The 23,015-nt window shown below is 38.6% G+C and overlaps 1 protein-coding gene across 2 annotated transcripts in view; it reads left to right on the top strand.

Annotated features, from left to right (window-relative positions):
* LOC150085376 (uncharacterized) overlaps positions 1-23,015 on the top strand; it is a 122,336-nt gene that overhangs the window by 77,715 nt on the left and 21,606 nt on the right. Inside the window, exon 1 of one of the 2 annotated variants that reach the window (XM_090373188.1) lies at positions 4,916-5,071. The exons of the other annotated variant lie outside the window; for it this stretch is intronic. The gene's annotated coding sequence lies outside the window, so the exon portion shown is untranslated. Of the gene's footprint in view, positions 1-4,915; positions 5,072-23,015 lie in introns of those variants that run through there. 2 annotated transcript variants of the gene reach the window in all.

Here is a 23,015-nt window from a genome sequence, read left to right as displayed (position 1 = left end):
AAAAGGATAATCGATTACAAAAAATAATTCGATTATTTCGATTATAAATGATTCATCCGACTATTGATGACAATGCTTCAATCACTTCATCAAGAATGACACCATTCGATTACTCGTTCAATTATATCAAGCCGAGTGGTCAAGTACAAAGGTCCATAAGTACACGTGCTTTGAATGACCGGGGTTCAAACCCGTGACTGCTAAATACGGTGCTATTTCTCGTATTCTCTGTATCTTGTGGACTCCTCTGACCATGTGATAGTCTCAGAATATAAACAGAAAATTTGTTTATTGACGTTAAAAGCATTTTACTCGTGTTATTCCAAAAAATTTGTAACGAAAAACCGTCACGAAATTTTATTCCAGTTTAATTTATCTTCTGCTGGGCCAAATTTAATGAAATTTTGCACGGAGCTTCATCTTAGATCTATACTAGAGGAAAAACTTTCAAACCTCTGAAAATTGCAGTAGTTTTTGCAGGATAGTGGAAAATACGAACATATGATCAAGGAAATTTTATCACGGGATAATGTGGACGTATAGCATATCGTTGGAAAGCTAAGGAATTTAGAAACAAAAAACTTTCGGAAACTTGGAAATGCGTTAATTCGAAAACGCATCTGGTTTCAAGTCACCTGGTGTTTTCATTCATTACTTCGTTCAATTACATCATTCGAATTATATCACTGGATTGTATCATTCGATTATTTCATCCGAATGATTAGCAGTTAGTAAATACTTAATTCAAATCAACTATCATTCGATTATTGAAATTATTCAGTTATGTCCATCCCTGCATAAAATGCGCTCTTTTGTCGCCATGGAAATGTCGCAAAACCTTAAATATTCTCCAGAAAAAAAGTAACGGTGACGTGATAAAGTTACAAAGAAATTCTCGAAATGCAAAACTTTAATAAGGTCAGAGAAGATATCGGAAGAAAATGAAGAACACTGATCGCGAAGAAATAAATGTGGCTCTGTTCGCTTATCTCATCTGACCTTATTAAAGTTCTATAATTTGGGCACTTCTCTTTCTAAGATCACGTTATCTTTCTCCGAAGTACACTTAAGTTCGTCTGCCTCCAACCACGTTTCTTTGACGATGCTGGAGAGCACCTTCTCTTTCAAAATGTAGGACTGGTATTAAAAAAAAAAATGTTCCTTGTTAAAGTAGTGAAGCTTGTTCATCTCATCACATGTGATTTCAAGGGTTTTTCTCATTTTACATTTGACAGCAATTTGATAATGGCATTCATTATGAGCCCTGACTGTGAGGGCTCGCAGACAACCTCATTCTGAAGTCTCATATAAACGCACAAGTATATTTCCGGTAGAATAAAAAATATACGAGGGCCTTCAACAAAGAATGATTATAATATTTCATGAACTATCGCACTGCTCAAGACCAAATCAAGCTGCATCACAAAGCAACTGCGCACGGTGTGACCAATACTTGGACATGCTTCTCGAACCATTTCTGCACAATATAAGCCTTGTGATACGGGGCGCTGTCTTGTTAAAAGAGTCCAGTTGGGCTTCGTACTGCTGAAATGAAAGACACTACCAGTGCTGTCACTATATATACTGCGACGGTCTGTAACTTAACTCCTAGATGCTGTGGGATGCATCTAGCGATCCCTGGACATATTTTTATTGATGTAACAAAATTAACGCTTATTTAAATCTATTATTATTTGTTCTTAAGTTCTCTTTTAATCTCTGCTAGGTATACAATGTAAACTATTGTCTTTTTCGTTAATAATATGCAAATTTCTGGATAAGCTGCTTCGAAATAAATGTAACGCGATCACTGCTCTTTGATACAACGTGTGGCTGCTTATTAATTATATCTCCGCTTAGTCATTTCAAATAGTTCATTAATATGGGACAGTTCACGGGCCGGCAATTTCCTTATGACCAGAGAAACCAGTCTACTGGTTGCTACAGCGTGCCTAGAGCGTGGGTAAACTGTTAGATTGCATTACAGCCACGATTCATAACATTTAGTTAACCTGGAATTCGAAATAAATCCAAACTAATGCGAATCAATCTACAGAGCTCGTATTAAACACGAATTAATGCCAGGAGACTGTTCAGATCGAAGAATCGTTACATTATGGCGTAATAGACTGAAAGTAGAACTTGAATGTGTAATAAAATAAAGGCATAAGTAATAGTTGAAACAAAACCCTCCTTCCAACATCCTCCTAGCATCCTTATTTTTTCCTCTTTAGTGTATATGTTTGTTTAACCTTATTGTGTTTGTATCTTGCCACCACTCTCTCTCTGCGGCTGCATCTTAACCCGGATGTAGAAAGAAAAAACACATATCCCTTAAGTATCTGCCTTTTATCTAAATATCTGGCCTTCATTTGAAATAATAATGAAGTGAACCCAGTAAACATTTTAAGTTAGCCCAGTCAAATAGAGAGAATGTTTTCTGAGGACATGAAGTATGTATACACATCAATCTCCCAGGACTTTTGAAATATGATCAAATTGAACTTCTTGTATGTTTTTGGAATTCAAAATATACTTAGATACATCTCAATAGTGGCAAATTTATTTTTAGAATATTAAATTTTAATTTCGATCCGAGGGATTCCCAATAGACTTCGATGGCTGCTGACGTTTCAGCAGCAAATGGATTAAGAGATGTACTAAAGCTTAAATTTTTATCCATTTATATCCACAAAGTGATCCTTTATAAAATTCCTAAAATATTTAAGCCATAAAAGTGGTTGTTATGTTCTCATTCAAGCAATGATCCCAGCAATAAAAGAATAGTCATGTTAGAAACCATATTCATTGTTTTTTCATCGAATTGGTGGTATCAAACTCTCTCTTCTCTGATCTCTCCAACCATCAATAAACTATTCTATAAAAATGTCCTACAGAATAATTCCTGAAGGAGTGAGTTAAAATCCTTGTTGCGGGATAAAATCTCAAATATTGTTTATTATGCTTGGCACTGTGCCAACTCTTTGCAACAGTGGGAATTTGGCTACGATGCTCTTTCTCTTAAGTAATTTATATTATTACCATAAGAGCCCAAATTGTTTGTATCGAGCTTAGCGTTGTGCCAACTTTGCAATGTTTGGATCATGGCTAATGCTCTACGTTCGGCTTATCATCCTGTAAACGTGAGATCATTCTTTTTTTGTTATCAGTTTATTAAATATATAAATAACGAATGTTACTTTTCAACGAATGTTTTTCACATAAATGTTTTTTGTTATACGCGTATTAATCAGTAGAAACGTGAAATGCGTGTTATATTTCAATCGATTTTAAATTTAGGAAGAAATAAGTAAAGTACATTATAAAAATGTTGGCCGCATATTATGATCTAAGGTGCATGTTGCTATTTATTTTATTAAATCAAAGATGATCCTTGAAACACCCGTTTCGTTTCAATTTTTATTAAAAAGAAGGATAAGTAAAGTATTACAAAACATTTGGTGGATATTTCATTATGAGATACGTGTAATGAAGTGAAAACAATTACTTGTATATATTATTAGTTAATTAGTAATTAACTGAACAGGTTATTTAGTTTTCGCTTCTATTAATCAAGAAAACTTTTAAAAAAGATGCAGTTATTGTTTCTGTGGACAATAACGAAGCAACATGGAAGTGAGTCGCATCAATTAATTTAACATTTTAGAGGGTGGCGGTATATCAAAGTTTCAGAGCCCCTGTTGTAGCCGAACCACGTAACCATCCAACTCAGTGCTTCTCGGGGCTTGCCAATGGTTGTTCGTCTGTCTTGTCGTTTTCTTTGGCTCAGTGACACATCTGGACTTCTTTTCTTAAGACTCTACCAGTTGTTGTGTTGTAAATGGTTAATACACAAACAAGAATTATTTCCACATACTGCCCAACTTTCATTCCACTTTAAAACTCTCTGTGTGTCTATATATTTATCTAACTATCTCTGTGTGACTGTGTATAGGACTATAGGCACGTGTGTTCAAGGGCTGGTTTATCTTGAATGCACCTCACATCCATTTGAGACCGACTAACTAAAACCTGAATGGAAAAGGCTGCTAAATTCCTTCGCTACATGACAGAACTCGATTTCAGACTTTCTCAAATGGATGTCAAGTGACTAAAGTATGTCTCTGGCATGTTTAGCTGATTTAACATCAAAAACTAACGGTATTAAGCATTAAGATACCTGGTGCAAAGGATCCACACGCTTTACTTTTGCTTTGGACATAGTATTCCAAATGTGGTCTTACAATTTTCTTGTACCGTGGGGTTATGACCTTCTTTCTCTACAGGATAACTTTCGATAAATCGTCAATAGGACACCATGGGCTTTCCTAAATTTTGATATCACGCCTGTCCCTTCGTAGATGTCAACGAGAAACAATAGTGGCGTCCAAGAACCGATCCTCGAGGGACTCTACTCCTGACTTTACAGCAATCTGAAGAATATCCATTAACCACAACCGTTTGTCTTCTGTCCTGCAGCCACCCAACCTTAGAATCTTTCCAGTAATCCCAGCATGTTCCAGATTAGACAGCAACCTCTCATGAGGGAATCAAAATATCTTGTAGTTGAAGTTATTTTCCACCCAGACCACTTTTAGTGAATAAAAATCCGCATTCACTCGAATAACTTAAACAGAACATTATCAACTTTACCGAAAGCGTTCGTAGTTAAATCACGTGTCGTGTTCTGACAAAATTTCACGCATTTTTCTTTTGTATCCAGTGTCTGCCTCCCTCCTAACACGCACGTCTGTTTACTTTGTCTCAAAAAAAAATCCCCCCTTTTACTCTCACTAGAATTCTAACTCTCCATTGCTTCGAATTTAGGCCACTCGGGGCGCTACAATCGCCACCATCCCATCGTGTGTTACCACCGATAGATAATCAGACAGTTCACTTTAGCCAGTGAGTAGAAAGTGTGTGCTCGCTGTATACGCTCTCCCCTTCTGACAGTACATCGCGCGATAGTTGTCCACCATCATCACCTGCTAAAGACTTCCTTTTTTTTTTTTTTTGGAAACCGATCAATGCCTCAGTGTCCTGACGAATACACGCTATTTCCATTTAGACGGTAAGTCATTTTAACTGTATCTTAAGTTAAGTCGCTCGCGATACGTCCTCGTCCAAGACGCCGAGCATGCGAAACATTTTGAGGTCACCAAGACGATATTCCGTGTTTTTCTCGGTATTTTACGAGCTAATAGCGACAACATCTACCTGTTTCTGGAAGTGCGAGAAAAGCAAGCGCCATAAACACGTGCCAGATATCCTGTTAACGGTGACCTGCTTCGTCTGACACGGTAAAACGGAGCCCGTAAACAGATTAGCCAAGAGACGGATATTCCCAGAGGAAAGCAACAAGCATTTTCCATTATAGTTGTTCTGTCTGTGCGCAACAGTGGCCAGTCTCCCATCGACTTTGCCTCTTTATCCGTTGATGGCTATTGTAGTATATTATTGCTAAATCTACACCACACTTCTGGTTACCTTGGCAACCTGTAGCTCTTTTCCAATCTCTCACTAAAATCTCAGCTGTGCATCAATTATGATTTAGAAGGTTTTTGGCTGCCACGACGAGTTCCATGTCATGTGGAGTTATTTTTATACTAATATTTGTATTGTTGTTCTTCCAAAGAACTTTAATCTTTGTAAAACTTTTTTATTGGTGGATGCAATAATTGTACTTTGTTAGCAGTTTAGCAAAAAATGTTAATATAATTAACTTTTATAATGGAGTATCATTTTAATTCATTAACACGAAATTGTGGTGATTATTCCACCGAGAACGTTTTTTTTTTTTTCCTCTTTTGTACCAAGAGCAAATACAAGGTCCCTATTTTAAGAAGTTGTAGATTCAGTTTCTCAAATAAAAGATAATTGCTTTTTCTCCATTTGTCTCCATCTTTATAACAATATTTCTATTTTCAAAATTTGTATTGTTGTTCTTCCAAAGAACTTTAATCTTTGTAAAACTTTTTTTATTGGTGGATGCAATAGGTGGAGTAGAGGAGGATGCAGATTTTATACATCTATATCTTTGTACTGTCTCTCTCTCTCTCTAACTGTAAGAGAGTACCGGAAATATCCATTATCCCCTCTCTGATCATCTAACTATTCTGTCTATCAAACACGATTTCATATGCATCCATAATCCTCCAACAATACGTACCTACACCAATTTATCCATCTCATGATTATCTCTACCTCACCCCTCTGTCTTGGATCAGACTGTTGCTATCGTATAAAAGAAACTTCTGGTGTACTTAACTAGCTCGCGGGAATTGTAACACCATCATAAAAACAAAAATCAATAGTGAGATCTATAAAATATAGATCTATACACCATCCCTTTATCTATAAACCATCCCTCTTCTTCATGACTTAAAAAGTGATAGTAAAGGATGTTCCCAGTGTAATCTTAATTATAATACGTCTATCTTACCTCTGTAACTCGATTTATGATAATAAAGTGATATTATCCTTACTGGCATGAATCGGCTGGGGTTTTGGTAGCGTCACTGCAATGCATCGATGTATTTGGGTGGAACGACCTTGTAGACTTAGGCTGATTTATTCTTCATTTGTAAACCACAAGTATCTTCAATTTATAAATTTTAAATCTTTCTTTAAAATATATATAAGCGCTTTTTATATAATATTAACAATAGTAGTCCTGTTAGATTTTTTTATACTTTATTCTGCGATTTTATTCGCTCAATATACTGAAAAGATAAACTAAGCGATTTTTTTTCGAACCACAAGAAGGATTTTGAAAAGATCATTAAAGTGAGTAATTTTTAAATTGGCTATAGAGTTTTTGACATTTGAAAGCCCCCAGTGATTGTTTACTTTAAGAAATTTATAAATCCGGGGTTAGTGTAATCGTTCGTAATTCTGTGGTAAAAGAACCATGGAGGCAACCAGAAATTGAAGATAATAAAGTTTATGTTAGAAAGCTGGGTTCAACAGACGTAGACGCGATCCCCAAGGAACCCAAAACGTTACTGCACGCTAAGATTTGCACATACTTGTGGGAGTCCTCTGTAAATACGAAGACGCCCACAAGTATGGATCAATTTACGTTAATTGTAGTGTAAATGGTGCTTTTAGGAGAAACCAAAAGGAGAGGCAAAGATTTTTGATTCCAGCATAGCATTCCAACACCACGCAGCAGTCTCTTATTAGAATTCCTCGCTCTCTTTCTTAGTTAGAACATTCCGCATATGTAAATAGCGAGAGACATTGCGATAAATGAATAGATAAATCAAGAGACGAGAAACTCGACTTCGCTTTTAGACTTCTGCCTTCGTTCGCTGTTGAGAATAAGAAAGCAAAGAAAAGGGTCAACAGAGGAATGCTGAAAAAGAAGAAGAAAGCGCGAAAAGTGTTTGGAGGGAATACGATCGTTAGAAAAGAGATGAACGTAAAGCTCATTACGTGTAATGAAGTTCACAATCTTACTAATTAAATCCAACAAATTGACCGGAAAGTAATTTTTAAGGTCCGACTTAACTTTACCAACCATTATGGGAGGTTGATAAAGATGGAAAGTTTAAACAATCGACACAAATGAACGTTGCAGGGGCACCATGGCGTTAAATAGTCGCATTAATGAGATCGAGAGAAAGTAATTTGTTCAGCACACTTTGGAGAGATTAAAGAAATCATTTGCGTTCTCAAAATTTGAAACTACTCCAAGAAATTACAGGAGGAATACGTTAATGACAGGAAGAGGAAAACCTCGTCGTGAAATCCTTGAAAAAAACAAGGGCGTGGTTGAAATAATTCATGATTTAGATTAGCAATGGATAACTCTAGATGTGATTTAAAAAATTGAAAATTTATCTATTAAGGCTTCACTGATACATTTATTTCTTGGTCCGTTTGGTATTTACCTGGATGAAAAATCCGAGTTTCTGGTATAAAAGTCTGTGCAACCCTTCTCCGAGACCGGCTAACTTAGCCACGGTGTCAATAAATAGTTCGCAGACATTTCTACTGGTATGGAATAATAGAGACAACAACCATTGTGCTAACTGCAATACAGTTGTGTCATGTGCGAAAAACTCTCATATCAGGGACCACCACAAAATTACCATATCTATCCATGAGTATTATGTCTGTAAATTGCGCGCGTTCTCTGGCCAGTTTGTCATTTTTGCTGGAAGAAAAACCCGAGTTTCCGGGGATGAAAACCTTACTATCCTCGCCTGAGACCGACTAACTCAGCTACGTAGTGAAAAAAGCCTATGAAAGTTTCAGGATTGACAGGATTAGAACCTGGTTTTCCCCCAACTGGTCTGAGGAGGACGGCGATTGTAACCACCCTCGAAGACTAGTAACCATGCCCACGTGGGGAGCAGTTAGTAGAATCGCTGTCCTCCCCCAAACCGGGTGGAAATAGACCAGGGTTCGAATCCCGTCCACAACGTGAGGAATTTATTCGCAATCTGTTCGTGACTTATGAAGGACATTTTCATCTTTCTGGATTTGTTAATAAATAAAATTCCATCTATGAAAATCTCATCCCACGCATCGTTACACGGTGCCAAGTTTACAGTACAATATGTAATATCGTCTTTCTTCGTTATCTTGATCTCTTTTTTGTAGGGCTGTTTGAAAAGTACGGTCCACATTGATCGCTCACATACTATTTCGGAAACTCAGAATTCAAAAGGAAATAATCAGCATCCCAGTGGAAATGCTGCACCGGTAATATCCACTTCGGATCAGAGAAGTGTGGACGCCAAAATTTAAAATGCTTTTTTATGTATTTTAGATTACAATGCTCGACAAAATTAAAAGAACAAAATGTTTTTCATGAATATTTGATATAATAGGCATACTTGCATGCAAATTCCGAGTACTCAATAGAAATCGATCTACCACCTTACAGGGCCACGCATTATGCAAATTATTCATGCCTATAAAACACGCGTTGCGACTACATCCTCTCATTCCAGTTTTTCAGCTTGCTCAGTGGGACAACCACATCTCCAGTACTCAGGATGGTAAGTCCTCGTCGTTTAGATGATTCTTTGAGATGGCAGGCCGTTGGACGACAAGCCGGGCGAAAGTGGCACATTGACTTAATGTGTCACGCAGTGTCACATTAAGCAACGGAAAGAAAGTGCCACCTCGGCACTATGGAAGCAGTTTCGGAAGACAGGAGCCATTACAAGAGCTGACCAAGGTCGCCCGAGGGATGCGTTAACCAGAACAGACGGGTATTTGTCTCTAACAGCGAGACGGAACCCTACGAGGCCCTATCATCAACTGCCTCTGAGGTTGCTGCGGCCACAGGTGAAACATTTCTAACCAGACTGTGTTAAACGGGCTCAATTCAAGTGGTCTCTGGTGCCAGGTGACTTGGAGGGCCAAACGACTTGTAGGCTTGAACAGGACTCACCTCTGATGAGTGCCATTTTAGCCTACAAACAGATTCTAGACGTTATTTCATCTGGAGACAACGAGGAATGCGATATAATCCCTCCAACATCAGAGAAAGGGACACTTACAGTGGAGGCGGTGTTCTCGTGTGGGGCGGAATGATGATCAATGGTCGCACCCCTCTTCATGTTTTTCATAGGGATACCGTAACTGCGCAGAGGTACCGAGAACAGATCCTCAAACCCTATGTGCGACTTTTTAGGGGTGCGGTTGGCCCAGACTTTCTTTTCACGCACGACAACGCCACTGCACATGGAGCTCAAGTGGTGGAGGAATATCTTGAAACTGAAGACGTCCAACGACTGCCGTGGCCAGCACGATCAGACTTAAACCGATTGAAAACATGTGTGGGATGCTCTTGGCTGTCGCATTGCATGCTGACAACCACCTCCTCGGTCACTTGGTGATTTAAGGTCTGCGCTTGGAAGAATGGGATTTGTTGCCACAGAATCTTATGATCCCCTTATATCGAGCATAGTCCACCACTGTTAGGCCTGTTTAGCCGTTGGAGGGAATAATACGCCGTACTGATGTCATGTGATCATATTTTCGAGCATCTTGTATCGACTTCTATAATGTGATTTCTTTAGTAATCCATATACAACCCCTATAAATGTCCCTTATACCTGCCCGAATTTTCTCCCCCTGTTTATGTTTTATGATAGTTAGCAAATACACTCAACGACCTTTGAATTAGTGGAGAAAGAATCGTTCTAGTCTAATAAAAGACGAACTCCACAACTTTGAATAAGGAATGATGCCTGGCACATCTAGTAGTCTGCTGCAGAGCTGTGGCTGTGAAGACGCAAATTAGCAAACTGACGGAAAGGCAACCAGCCATTGATCTACTGAAGGCATTGATCTTTTGGTCCAGTGACCTACGTATCAAGTGAAAAAGAGAATGATAGAATGTTTACAGCGTACCAACAGGCTAGTAACAATGAAGATGTAGTCCAGATCCATACCCCTTGGGATAATGCTGAAAGGCTCAAGTTCACCACCCTAGTCAGTCAATCTCGGGCTTCGGTTGCAGGGTTTTTCATCCCGGATAAAAGAAACCCTTCGAGAAAATGTTTACAGAGACAGTACGTGGACCAATGTTCATGGTGTAGGCTGGTATCGGTGGTGTCATTGTCCAGGAATGTTTGGTTGGGTGTCTTTGCTTTTCGACAGCAAGGAACCACCTGAAATCCTTGCAGATCAAGTTCACCCGTCTCCATGTAATCAAGAATACATAAAATTATGACAAGCACGAATTTTTAATCATTGCGTTCCCTCACCCGGAAGTTTCAGGTAACTTAACCTAACAGTAGCAATGGAGTCGGGTTATAAGTGTCGAGTTTACTGCGCAGTCAATTAAAAGTTGGAAAATTAAATTCAGTTATGATGAGTTTGGTGATATTTGACAGGCCCAGAACAACTTAATGAATTTCTCGCAATCTCACTAAATCAAAGACATTCACAAGAGACAGGGAGGGCACGACAGCTTAAAGATAAAAGGGGAAACCTTGTGTCAAACGATGCCACGCTAATTACACGCATCTCCCAAGGAGGGGGGGGGGGTGGACAAGGAGGAAGTGAAACGAGTTCGTTAAATTTCCTTATGCAATAAAACCGCACGATTCAATTAGGTATACAAAAACGCGAAGTGCCCACCACATTAATTATGGTGTAATTAAGAACTTCTATTGGAGAACAAACTATTTCATCAAGACTTTGCGCGTGCGTCTGGTCGATCCCCAGGTTTGTTGCCTGATGACGGCGTTAATGAAAGAAAAGCAGTACGGGAAATTATAAAAATTAAATTATTGCGAATGGAGAGAAGAAATTAAAAAAAAAAAATAGCACCGTAAGATTACGCTTAAGAGAGTACTTAAAATGTTTACAGCTGATCTCAGAAAAGTCTGTATTCAAAGATAGCAATTAAAAAGTCTTAAACAAACCTCTAAGTATACCTGAAGACTCGTGATTCTAAGACGATTCCTCTTATGATCACAATAATCCTTCAATGGTAAATAAAATCTTCACTTTGCCTTTGAGTGGTTGCAAACAGAAAACAGAGCACTCGACAGAAACGGGTGTTTATGTTTTTCTTATTTTTTCCCAGAGAGAGAGAGAATGAATCGGTTACCATGGCAACCGCATCAAAGAATATCGGCGTTACGTTTTTCTACTAATTCGTGATTAAATAAAAATATGGTCGTACCGTACATTAAAGCTGACCGCACGTATTGTACTCATTTCACGGATGAGTCGAAGGTTGAGAGAAGAGATTTTTTTTTCTTCAGATTAAATAACTGCTGTTAAGAAGACCAGGCTTTGCACTCTCTGGTTAGTTCCTAAGATTATTTTAATGTTAAACACAGATTTCATTGTAATGTTGTTTTTCTTTCCTTTCAAAACATGCTTTGACATCGTACAGTTCAAAAGGCTATGATTTTTGGTAGCTTACTTACCCTCTCTTTCTCTCATAATTTTCTGGTTATCCCTTATTCTTTATATATGGGGCTGTTTAAAAAGTAGTGGCATCTCGGTAGATAAGTAAGGAACTGTTTAAAATGTTCTGGTTATCCCTTATTCCTTATATATGGGGATGTTTAAAAAGTAGTGGCATCACGGTAGATTAGTAACGAACTGTTTATTTGTAAAATTTTCTGGTTATCTCTTATTCTTAATATATTAGTAATGGTCATATGGTACAAGGAAGCTTATGCTGCGTCAGCCAAAAAAAAAGAAAATATATATAGTAAAATAATAATAAAAAAGAGCTCTTGAACATAACTATCCAGCTAACCTTTGAATTTCCCCAAACTGTCAGTCTCTACCACTTAGGGCCACTATAAGTTACCTAAGTGGTTATTCTGAGGAATAACCACTTAGGTAACTTATTCCAGTAATTTACTTTAATTTATAGCCCCCGTAACTTGAATTTATAGCCCTTGTTCTAGAATCATTTATAATCGTAAAAAGTTTCTCATTTTACACTTGCATCTCAGAGCCTTAAACACCTCAATCAAGTCTCCTCTAAGGTGCCTAGTTTCCAAGCTCTGCAACCCACATATTCGAAGTCTTTCTTCATAAGGACGCCCTTTTCCCGATCTCACCAGGCGGGTTACTCGTCTCTGGACCCTTTCAAGAAGAACAATGTCTTTCTTTAGGTGTGGTCTCCATACTTGAACACAGTATTCCAAGTGTGGTCTAACAACAGCCTTATACAATGGGATTATTACGTCCTTAGCTCTACTAGCAATTATTCGATAAATCATCGATAGGACACCATGGGCCTTCCTTGCAACAAGTCTACAATTCTCAGAGAACTTCATGTCTGACCGTATCTTAACACTGAAGTCCCTTTCCTCCACTGCTAGCTTTAGTTGAACTTCACCAAGGGTATAAGTTATTTTGTTCAGTAAGACCTTGTACTTTGCTGGATTAAAGCAAAGCTGCCACTTTTCTGACCATTCCTGAAGTCTATCTAAGTCACTCTGAAGAAGCTCTGTTTGACTGTGATCATTAACTACACTACCAATCTTTACATCATCTGCAAATTTGGGCATCACCCCATCTATCCCTTCATGGATGTTATTTTAGAAAATCAAAAACAACAGTGGTCCTAATACTGATCCTTGGGGAACCCACTTCTTACATTAACTCACTCTGAGGAATAACCATTTATCAGAGCTATCCATCTAAGGATTTTCCCTGCGATTCCAACCTGTTCCAGCTTATAAAGTAACCGCTCATGTGGGACTGAGTCAAATACTTTGCTGACGTCCAAATAAACAATGTCGAAATTATTCCCTAAGTCTAGCTCTTGAGTGACCCTGTTAAAATAGCCAACCAGATTAGTCAAAAGTGATTTTCCCTTTACAAAACCATGCTGAGTATCCTTCAAAATTCCATTTCTATATAAATGATCCTGAATTCCACCCTTGACCATTTCCTCCATAATTTTCCCTACTACCGAAGTTAAACTGACCGGTTGTAATTTCCCACTTCCCTCTTAGAACCGCGAATATATGGGGCTGTTTAAAAAGTAGTGGCATCACGGTAGATAAGTAACAAACTGTTTATTTGTAAGCGAAATCCTTTTGAAGCAATTAATTTCAGGGAATTTCTATTCTATTATAACCTTATTTCGAAAAGTGAAAACAATCATTCTTATAAAAATAGAAAAAAATTAAAGATATAAATAAACGTAATCTTTAGCAGAACGCGCAGTAATTATTAAGCAATTACAGTTCACTGTAGCAAAGATAACTCGGACTGCTGTAGCTATTTAAAGTATTGAACCAGAGATCTCAAACTACAGTTAATATCCTAACCCATTTATAAAGCTTTTGGTGTTTCACATCGCGTACATAATTGGAAAGGCGCACATTTGTGCATTACCAGCGCATAAAAAAAAGTAATTTTCTATATGGAAGAGGGAATTCGCTTTTTACCTGGGACATTAAGACACAAATGCTATTTCGGAGTGGTGTTTAATGTCAAATGACAATCCGGACTAACAATTATGGTTGACAGCGAGTGTTTTTGTGTACTCTATTAATGGCTTGCATATCTGGTCTTTACAAGTCACTTATCACTAGAAGGGGGCCCTGTGTCTCACACGGTGCATTATTACTAATAATTAATGGAACTTCTAGTATTTTCTGATGACTACTAGAGTTGTGAGAAATGCGTTAACAACGCTTCCTTCTTCTGAGTCTCGTGACAATCATCTTCTATTAGGATAAAACGTTTGTAATTAGGTTACAAGACATGGTGGATGGTGTGTGTATGTTAGTTGAAAGTAATTACATTACGAGGACAGCAATAAATATCCACTAATAAAACCTAACTCTTCATTTCGCCCACCACAAATGTAATCTAGTCTCCACAATAAGTGATTATTGTCTTCAGATTAAATCTGCTATTAAGGAGATTACATTTTGCAATTCCTGGTTAGTTTCTACTGAAGATTTTTAATGTGACACGCGGAGTTTTTTTATTATTTAAAAACATACTTTGACATCGTGCAGTTCCAATGAGGACAATTTTTGGTACTCATTTGGGAAGATGAAAGAAGATGCTTGTGGACATTAGACTTGAATTTCTGTAGATTGTAATTTTCAGGAAATGTGTATGAAGGAAGGGTTGTTCCAGAAGATGAAGTTGAAGGGATAAGTGAGGAAGAAGAAAAGTTGGACAGTAAAAGGATGCTCATAGTTTTCCCAACATGTTTCGACTGGTCTGGAAGATAAAGCGGGAGTTATAGAAGCCAATTCAGAATAACAGTGCCCATTGAAGTACTGTAGAAAAGACATGCAGCAGAAGTAAAAGAGCGAAAGAGAAAACCCAGTTTGAATGCAGAGGAAGCAATATTAATGTGCTTGTGCCGAGAGAGATTAGAAGTCAGGGTAATCCCAAAAGAGATATATCATCTTCCTAGAAATCAGAGTGTCACTGAAAATAAGCAAGTGAGCAGAAGAATCCTTTGGCGAGATATCCAACTTTCCAACTTTCTCCAAGTTGGAATTCAATGTACTGTCATCAGTAAAATTATGGATAGGATTTTCGGTCAATTGAAGAAGGTCATAAACACCACAAACAATCTCAACTTGTCCTTTCTGCGCATAAAAGAATAGTGGTCTCTCCCGCTATTGCCTTCTTAATTCTCTTTTTTTCTCCCCTTCTCACTTTTCAATTTCTGTTTTTCTTTTTCTCAATTATTCTTTCTCGATCTTTCCTGTCATTTTCTGATGGGTCCTGCCAATCTTTCTTTTTCCTGTCTCCTTTCTTTCTTGCGCTATTTCATCCCCATTATAATTTATTTCTTTCCTCTTTCGATTTTTCTTTCTCTTCTTATCATTCTCTCCTTCTCTTCCCCCCCCCCCATCTTTAGTCGTACTTATCTGGTTATCCTGTATTCCTGAACTAAACAGTTTGGTACAGACAAAACCGGTGCTTCCACTTACAGAACACAAACAATCGCAACTTGTCCTTTTTGCGCATAAAGGCCTGTTGTTGCCACTACTTTATCCACAGCCCTTTTTCTTTTCTAATTCTATTTTCTGTTTTCGATCGCCACTTTTCTTTTTCCAGTTATTCTCTCATTCTTCCTACCATTTTCTGACGGATCCTGCCAGTCTTTCTTTTCTTCTTTCTTACACTATTCCATCCTCATTATATTTTGCTCCTTTCCTCTTTCTCCCCTTATCATCCTCTGCTCTCTTTCTCTCTCTCCAATCTGTTTTTCTGCGTTTCACTTGCAGTGGGATGAAGAGAGAACAGGACAAGTGTTATGGTATGAGGCAAGTCTCTGAAGACTTTGTTTATCGCGTCACGGATCTACAGAGCGAGCTAACATTTGTCCCTTGAGGGATACGCTGGAAGCTTCCCGCCATTATCCTCCTAGTAAAGAGGAAACATTCACCACGAATGTACTTACACTCATCTAAGGCGCTAAGCCTAATCTTCCTCTGAGTGAACTATGGTGGCTTGTTATTGACGCCTGCAGGTTGCGCTGACAAAATACTGCCAGGCCTAACAGACTGTTACTGGCTTAAATAAGGGCTTTGTTTCACTGAGGAGTCTTTTACACATTTCCTCCCTCCAGGAGATGCTGTTCTCTACGAAACAATTTGCAGAATGGTGTTGTATATCATCGTGTCATGTGCAGAGGTACCTCCCAACAGATGTTTATAGCGATGTTTGTGTTTATAACACTGTAAACATCCGCATAACAATTTAATGCAAAAGAAAAGAACTTGTAATAATCATAAAAACCTACCATGATGTAAAAAAAACCTAAAAATAATTTGTGTATCTGATGAACTGCCACCTATCGAAGATAAATATAAATATTACACGCCTAACCACTTCTAAACATGATCATAGCGATCAGGTAATCACAATGTATGAGGATATCTACAGGTGGTGGACAGAATAATGGAATCTCTTGAGTTCCAAGATCACGCGATATTTATAAAAATCAGCAAAGGCGCCATTATCAGTTGAGAAGAAATATACAAGGAGGAAAGTGCAATTGAATTACGGGTAACGTTGGTGAGTTTCAAATCATCCATCATCAAAGCCGCGAGGTACTAAACAAGATGAATGAAAATGGATTTAACAAGATTGACAGAACAAAAGGCAGCATGGGACTAAAAGTGACGGGAGACGCAGATTCGTATAACAACTCGAGAATCTCGTAGCTTCCAGAATACCAGACAGTGACAACCACACGCCAAACATCGATCTCTTCCTCATCAGCAACCGTTCAAAGTGCACCGTCAAAGTTAGTGGTCCTCTAGGAATCTCTAATCGCGACTTGGTGATGGTCTCTTCTCCAAAGGAGCTTTCTCCCATCGCTGTTCTCAGCTTCGTGTCATTTGGCATTACAGTAATGCCAAATGGGATGATCTGCGTGATTTCTCTTCTTTTCCTTGGTTGCATTGCTATTTTAAATCCGTTATGCCGCATTCAACCTAAAATCTCATCCCTTATCAAAATCCTGATTTTCTAATAAATGTGCTAAAGCTTCAAGATAAGAATGCAACATACCGCAATTGGCTTGCATCCAAATCCCCAGCTTCATTTCCTGCTTACATTACTTACTTCTTCTCTAAATGGTAGTCGAGCAATCTAGTCTCTTAACAGAGCTATTGAAGGCAACTTCTGTCCACCTCTGTTAAAATCTGATGGTTCTATTTATCCTCAGCTACAGATAAAACCTACTTACTGGCATCCTGCTTTTCTTCTAACTCTTGTATCGATGATCTTGGCAAATCATTTCCTACCATAGCAAACTCATTCCGCTCGATGCTTCAAGTGGTCTTCCGACAGAAGAATTCTGAACAATCTTGATGCCAAAAAACTGCAAGGCCTGAAGGCATATCTCCACTTATTCTCAAGGTTCTCAAGGCCATGCTGCTCCTACTCTTTGTCGCTTTCTTACACTTCCTTATTCCACCAGCGTTTTTCCCTTCTGCTTGAAATTTTTTCGTATCTGGCCGGTTCATAAAAAGAATAATAGATCCCTTCCGTCAAGTTATGGTCCCATTGAACTTACTTCCAGTCATTCCAAAGTAATAGAGAACTCGATCAACCGCGAACCCATAAACTATCTCGAAACATTTTCATGTGTACTTTTCCAAAGACAAATTCTTTGGAAAAGTTTGGCAAAAATTCAAGCAGTTGCTCTTGACATTTCAAAGGCTGTGAATCGTGTATGGCATAAAGGGTATCTAAAAAAAACTTCCATCTTAAGGATTTCCATCTGTTTTTATACAATTCGGCAAAGTTTTCTCTGATGGTTCGCGGCAGTTGATGGTAAATAGCTCTGTCTGCTAACTTCTCAATTACTGTTGGTATTCTCCAAGGTTCAGGTCTTTCTTCCTCTTTTCCTGTTGTGTATTAATGACCTCCTTCCACAGACTGGAAATCTAATCCATAGCTTTGTTGATGACAGGTAACGCATTGCATTCCACCTTCCAGTTCGAGAAACGTTGCCTCCTTGCACTTTTCCAGTATTCACCACAAATTCCTTAAATGAAAATCTCCAGAGGGACGAAGAAACCTTAATTTCAATCCTCCTAAAAGTCAGTCCCATCTTATATCTATCAAAAAGGATTCTTCTGCTTACCTTTGATGACACTCAAATTTCTAGACAAGATCACTTGTAAATATTAGAGATTACCCAGAATTCTATTCACTCTTTGCATATACATATCGCAAATATTGCTGTCTCTACATCTAAAAAACTGGGTTTTCTCTTTCGCTCTCGGCGTTATTTTTCCTCTAAACAGCTACTCATTCTGTACATACCTCAAATCAACCTCATGATTATTGTTCCCACATCTGTTGTGGTGCACCCAATGTCTCAAGAGGTGAATCGCAGAGAGAGTTAAGAAAACGAAACGTGAATTTTGGAAACATTTGCAAAAGAGTAAAGCAGATAAAACCTTTCCTCAATGGTACCAGCAGAATCGTAGATAGTCCAGCAGACGTAGTTGGTGAGCTGAATAGATGCCTTGAAAATTCTTCCAATGGTAGAAGGAAATTGAACCAATTGAACCTAAAGGTGATAACAAAATCCAAGCCACAAACAAAGAGAGAGAGAGAGTTTAATGATGTGATGGTTTAACGATAGATTAGTCAGCTTGTCTTTAGCAGCAGGGAAGGTCATAGATTTCATGCTGAAAAACGCATTACAGGAGCATCTTGAGAAGTATAATATCCTAAAGGATCACAATACGTCTTTGTAAAAATGTGAAGTATTAGAGCCGCTCGAGAACTAACGTCTGTTCATGCGTAGTATGTCCATAAATTGCGTTGCAATTTACTTGTTTTTCTGGACGAAACCGAGTTCCTAGAAGAAAAAACCTTGCTCTCTTCGCTTGAGACAGACTAATCCAGCCACGAAGTGAAAAAAGCCCATAAAATTTCCACCCATTATTGACGTGATTCGAATATGGGCCTTTTCCACCATATACAGTATAGGAAGGTGATTATAACCACCTGCTACCCGCGAGGATCACCAGACGGCTTTGTGAACGGAAAACTCTTGATTGACTTACCAAATAACCTACTATGATGCGACCGGAGTGTACTTGAGTCACGGAAAAGATTCTAAGGTGGAATGATGGATGGCTGAAGGAACAGAGGTTTGTTATAAATGGTCATTCTTCAGAGTGGACCAGGATTAGAAACGGAATACCTGAAAGTTCTTTACTAGGACCATTCTTCTTCTTCTTCTGATCTTCTTGTATCATATAGAAGAGGGATGAAGGATTGAAACTTTCTGATAATATGAAGGTCAGGAGGATGGTTAACAATGCATGCTAGGCTGAACTTATTCAGAATGATCTGAATAGGCTTTTTGGACAGCTGGAGAAATTTAAGTAACATTTTAATGTACGATTCTCTGCATTTGGAAAGTAACAACCGGAGACTAACTGGACAAGGATGAATGGTGCGTAAATGAGTATAAGGAGAGATGGAGCACGTTCTAAAATAGAGGAAGGATCTAATGAGTAGAACAGAGGTCTGTTTACGAGAAGCAACCGCCGACATACTCGTAAAATCTTCCGAAGTGCCAACAGCACGATTAATGACATTGATGGGCTGTTAATTCGGAAGCAGGCGAGCGTCTGCTCTTCTGTCTCATTTTCACTGGCACAACAACTCCATCTAATTACTTAATGTGTCAAAGTCTGCGGTCTGGTCGAAATGACTGCGCAAGTTTCCCAGTGAGCATCCTGACAGAAATAGGATTCGGAGGATGTTGCCTCTTGTTTCCCTTTGATAGTCAGCACACCACTCGAGCTGTCTCGCAGGGGAGTTGGCACACAGAAAAGGACCAGACGACAGAGTGTGTAGAGACAAGTGGATACCACAATCAGCAAATAAATAGATGTCTGATTAAGTATCGCTGGATACTCGGCATCATCCACTTTCCTCTGCACTTGTTGGCCAAGTTGAATAGTGAAATTTCTGCCCTTTGACGACTTCTTTGCAGAGCCTAGTTGGTTGTCATGGAAACAGTCTCTTCACGCTTTCCACTGAATGGCCCAAGTGCACTTCGGGCGATGTAAACAGTGTCTCAATTAACACTACATTGTTTATAGAAAGTCTGGCATCTCGATGTACCTCTAACTTGCTAAATAACTATGGACGAATGGACTCATATCCATCTTCTGCATTCTGTAAGCGTGTATATTTTAAATCGAAATGCAATTAGCCAGTTCTTTAGATTAACCGATTCCTCAAGAACTTTAATTGTGATCAACGAATTATCATGCAATGAATTTGGTGCAAAAATATAAAATACCAATAACTATGGGATTTAGATTGGTTTAGAAAAGCTGTAGGATAATATGGGCAAGTCTTTTATGACCATTCTTTAAGACTAGAACGATGATAGAATCGGGTTTGCCCAGAGCGGGAAGGTAATAGAAACCAGAGAATTATTAGAAACTTTCAAGAAAGATAGATTTAAGTATACACATGTGTATCTATCTTTATCTCTCTCTCTCTCTCTCTCAACAAAGCAATGGCCCAAAACACGTAACTATAATACTCGTGTCTTCTACATCTTTTAGAGCTATTCTGCTATCAGTAACATTCAATGCTCTGACATAATGTCTTGCAAAGAAGGAACTATTTTGGTATCACGCACCAATAAAATGTTCACTATGGCTTACGTGGACTAGTTTATGAATACAAACACGACATTCTTTCCGGCCTTCTCACACTCCACTACCACCAATGTATAACACCATAGCCATCTTGGAAAGAGATTTCTCAACTCGTTTTTATGTTACTAATAAAACAGGACAAAAAAGAGCTTCAAAAGGTTTGTCGCCTATATAAGATGTAGCTCTAAACTGCGAAATACTTTAGCAACTCTATCATATAAGGCTTGGAGTGGAATAATCTTTTTATGTTCAGAAAACCAGATTCGGATTTGTTGGATAAAAATTAAAGCAAACGTACATTCCATCTTCTCCTTCTCTGTTCCCTCCATGCACGGTGGGACAAAGAGAGGGACCCATCAAACGAAGATCGAATGTAGTTTTAATACCACAGAAACGAGAGGAAAGCGAAGGATATGAAAATGACATCTGATTGGATGTTGATCGTGTCTCTAAGAGACGATGGGGACAGCCATAAGCATGAACACGTGGGGATGAGCTAACACACCATAATGGGATTCTCCAAGGTTAGTAGCTAACAGTGGTTATCAGATAAAAAATATCACCTACTTCCTTATTTTCAAGTGATGCGGTTACCAAGGTAACCTTAGATCTATGTGCCTCTGGATGAAGCATTAACTTGATATGTAGTTGTTACCCACACGTGCTTAGAAGAAAATTTACAATCCACTTTCGTCTAGAAAGTCAATGTGCAACTCAAATCGAAATGGATGAGGTTTTTCTGTTGACAAAAACAAAAGTTTCAACTCAATAGAAAAGTCCGGAAATAAAACATCCTACAGGAGCGAGACTAATAAAACTCAAGACTTTAAATAGGAAGTTCTAAAAGGGACTGTAGTACTTCTATTCGATCTTTTTCCTGCACTCCACGCAGGCTTTGATTAAACGTTAGCTTAAAATCAGTTGGTGCAAATCTTGCGAAAAAAATCCAACCCTAATAAAGCTGATTGAAAACAAAAGTTATGATTTCTCTTCGTCCGATAAACAGACAAAACAAAGATAAAAAGACTAACATTTTCCATTTACAAAAAGGATCCTTTTACGTATGCATTAGGCATCTCCATCTTGATAGCAAGCAGACAATGCAGAGAGCAAATTTTATGTATTAAATCCATTCGCTGTTTACTTTTTATCGGCTTCATTTCTGGGGGAACCTTACCGATGGCAAAAGGTTGCGTCTTTGACAGTATTATAAGATACTGGCACATCGCTTCAGCGTCTCTGAGGTAGAGATCATTTCCATACATTAAGGAAACGCTGGTCTGTGTGTGTGTGGAAGCAAAGGACGTCAGATAATGAATTCAGATGAATGCTGATCTAAAACCTCCATTTTTCCACCCTCTTATTACCAAACTCTCTGATAGGATAATATGTCGATTGAGCCAGCATCCTCTTACGTCAGATAGATGGAAGAGCGAGCAAGAGAGAGAGAGAGAGAGAGAGAGAGAGAGAGAGAGAGAGAGAGAGAGAGAGAGAGACATTTTTAGCACACGGGCAAGCTTCTCTAGCCCGTAAGTTATGATCGTTAACATAATCCGGGATTTCCTCCCCTAATCTCAAATGTCTATAATCTTCCGAGTAATGGTATGTGCTCTCTGTATTTATGACCTGCGTGCCCCTAATCTGTTTGTAATTTATCGCGGAGAAAGCCCAAGGCTAGGGTGGAATTACCCTTCAAAATGTAGTGCAAATAAATCCTCCCTAATTCTTATTCTCCATATTAGACTATAGAATTTCTAAGACGTTGAGGCTTCGCGGAGCTTATGTAAGGTGATACTTACATACTTAGATAGACCACGGGGCTTATTCAAGCTATGAGGATTTAAGTACCTTAATATAGTCTTGGAAATACTTCCCCCTCCCCTTCCCAACCTTCCCAACTGGTATTCTTAGGCAATATACCATAACTTGTCGTAATCCAATGGAGATTTGGTTTCGTAGCGATGTCCTTGTGCTCTTCGCTCTACCTTCTATGAGCCCTTGAGGTAGTGCAGTGGCTACGATAGCTTCTCCTGTGCCAAGTGGGGAACAAATGTGGGTTGAATGGATTTCCGTGTAGAAATGTTCATACTGTGGTTGAGTTGATTGATTTCTTGTTGTTTCCTCCTAAAAAAGTTAACAGAACATACTTCCTGGACACTTTATTAGGACCATGGAAGTTTGGGCTACACGCAGTAATTTATTGAACATTATAATGCACCAGTACTTACACCATACGAAGATCCCTTACAAGGAATGATTTTTGACCGAAATACCACCTACGGTTATCACCAAATCAAAGGATGATACAGATGAATCCCAAAGGATGGATACGGAAGGACTGGAAGTAACTCGCGTGTCCGATGAGTCCTGATTTAGGATTTT

The sequence above is a fragment of the Mastigoproctus giganteus genome, chromosome 5, assembly GCF_048544385.1.
Source record: "Mastigoproctus giganteus isolate SK-2022 chromosome 5, ASM4854438v1, whole genome shotgun sequence".
Lineage (NCBI taxonomy): Eukaryota > Metazoa > Arthropoda > Arachnida > Uropygi > Thelyphonidae > Mastigoproctus > Mastigoproctus giganteus.
Note: the sequence above shows the minus strand (reverse complement) of the source record. Positions and strands in the feature narration are given on the sequence as shown.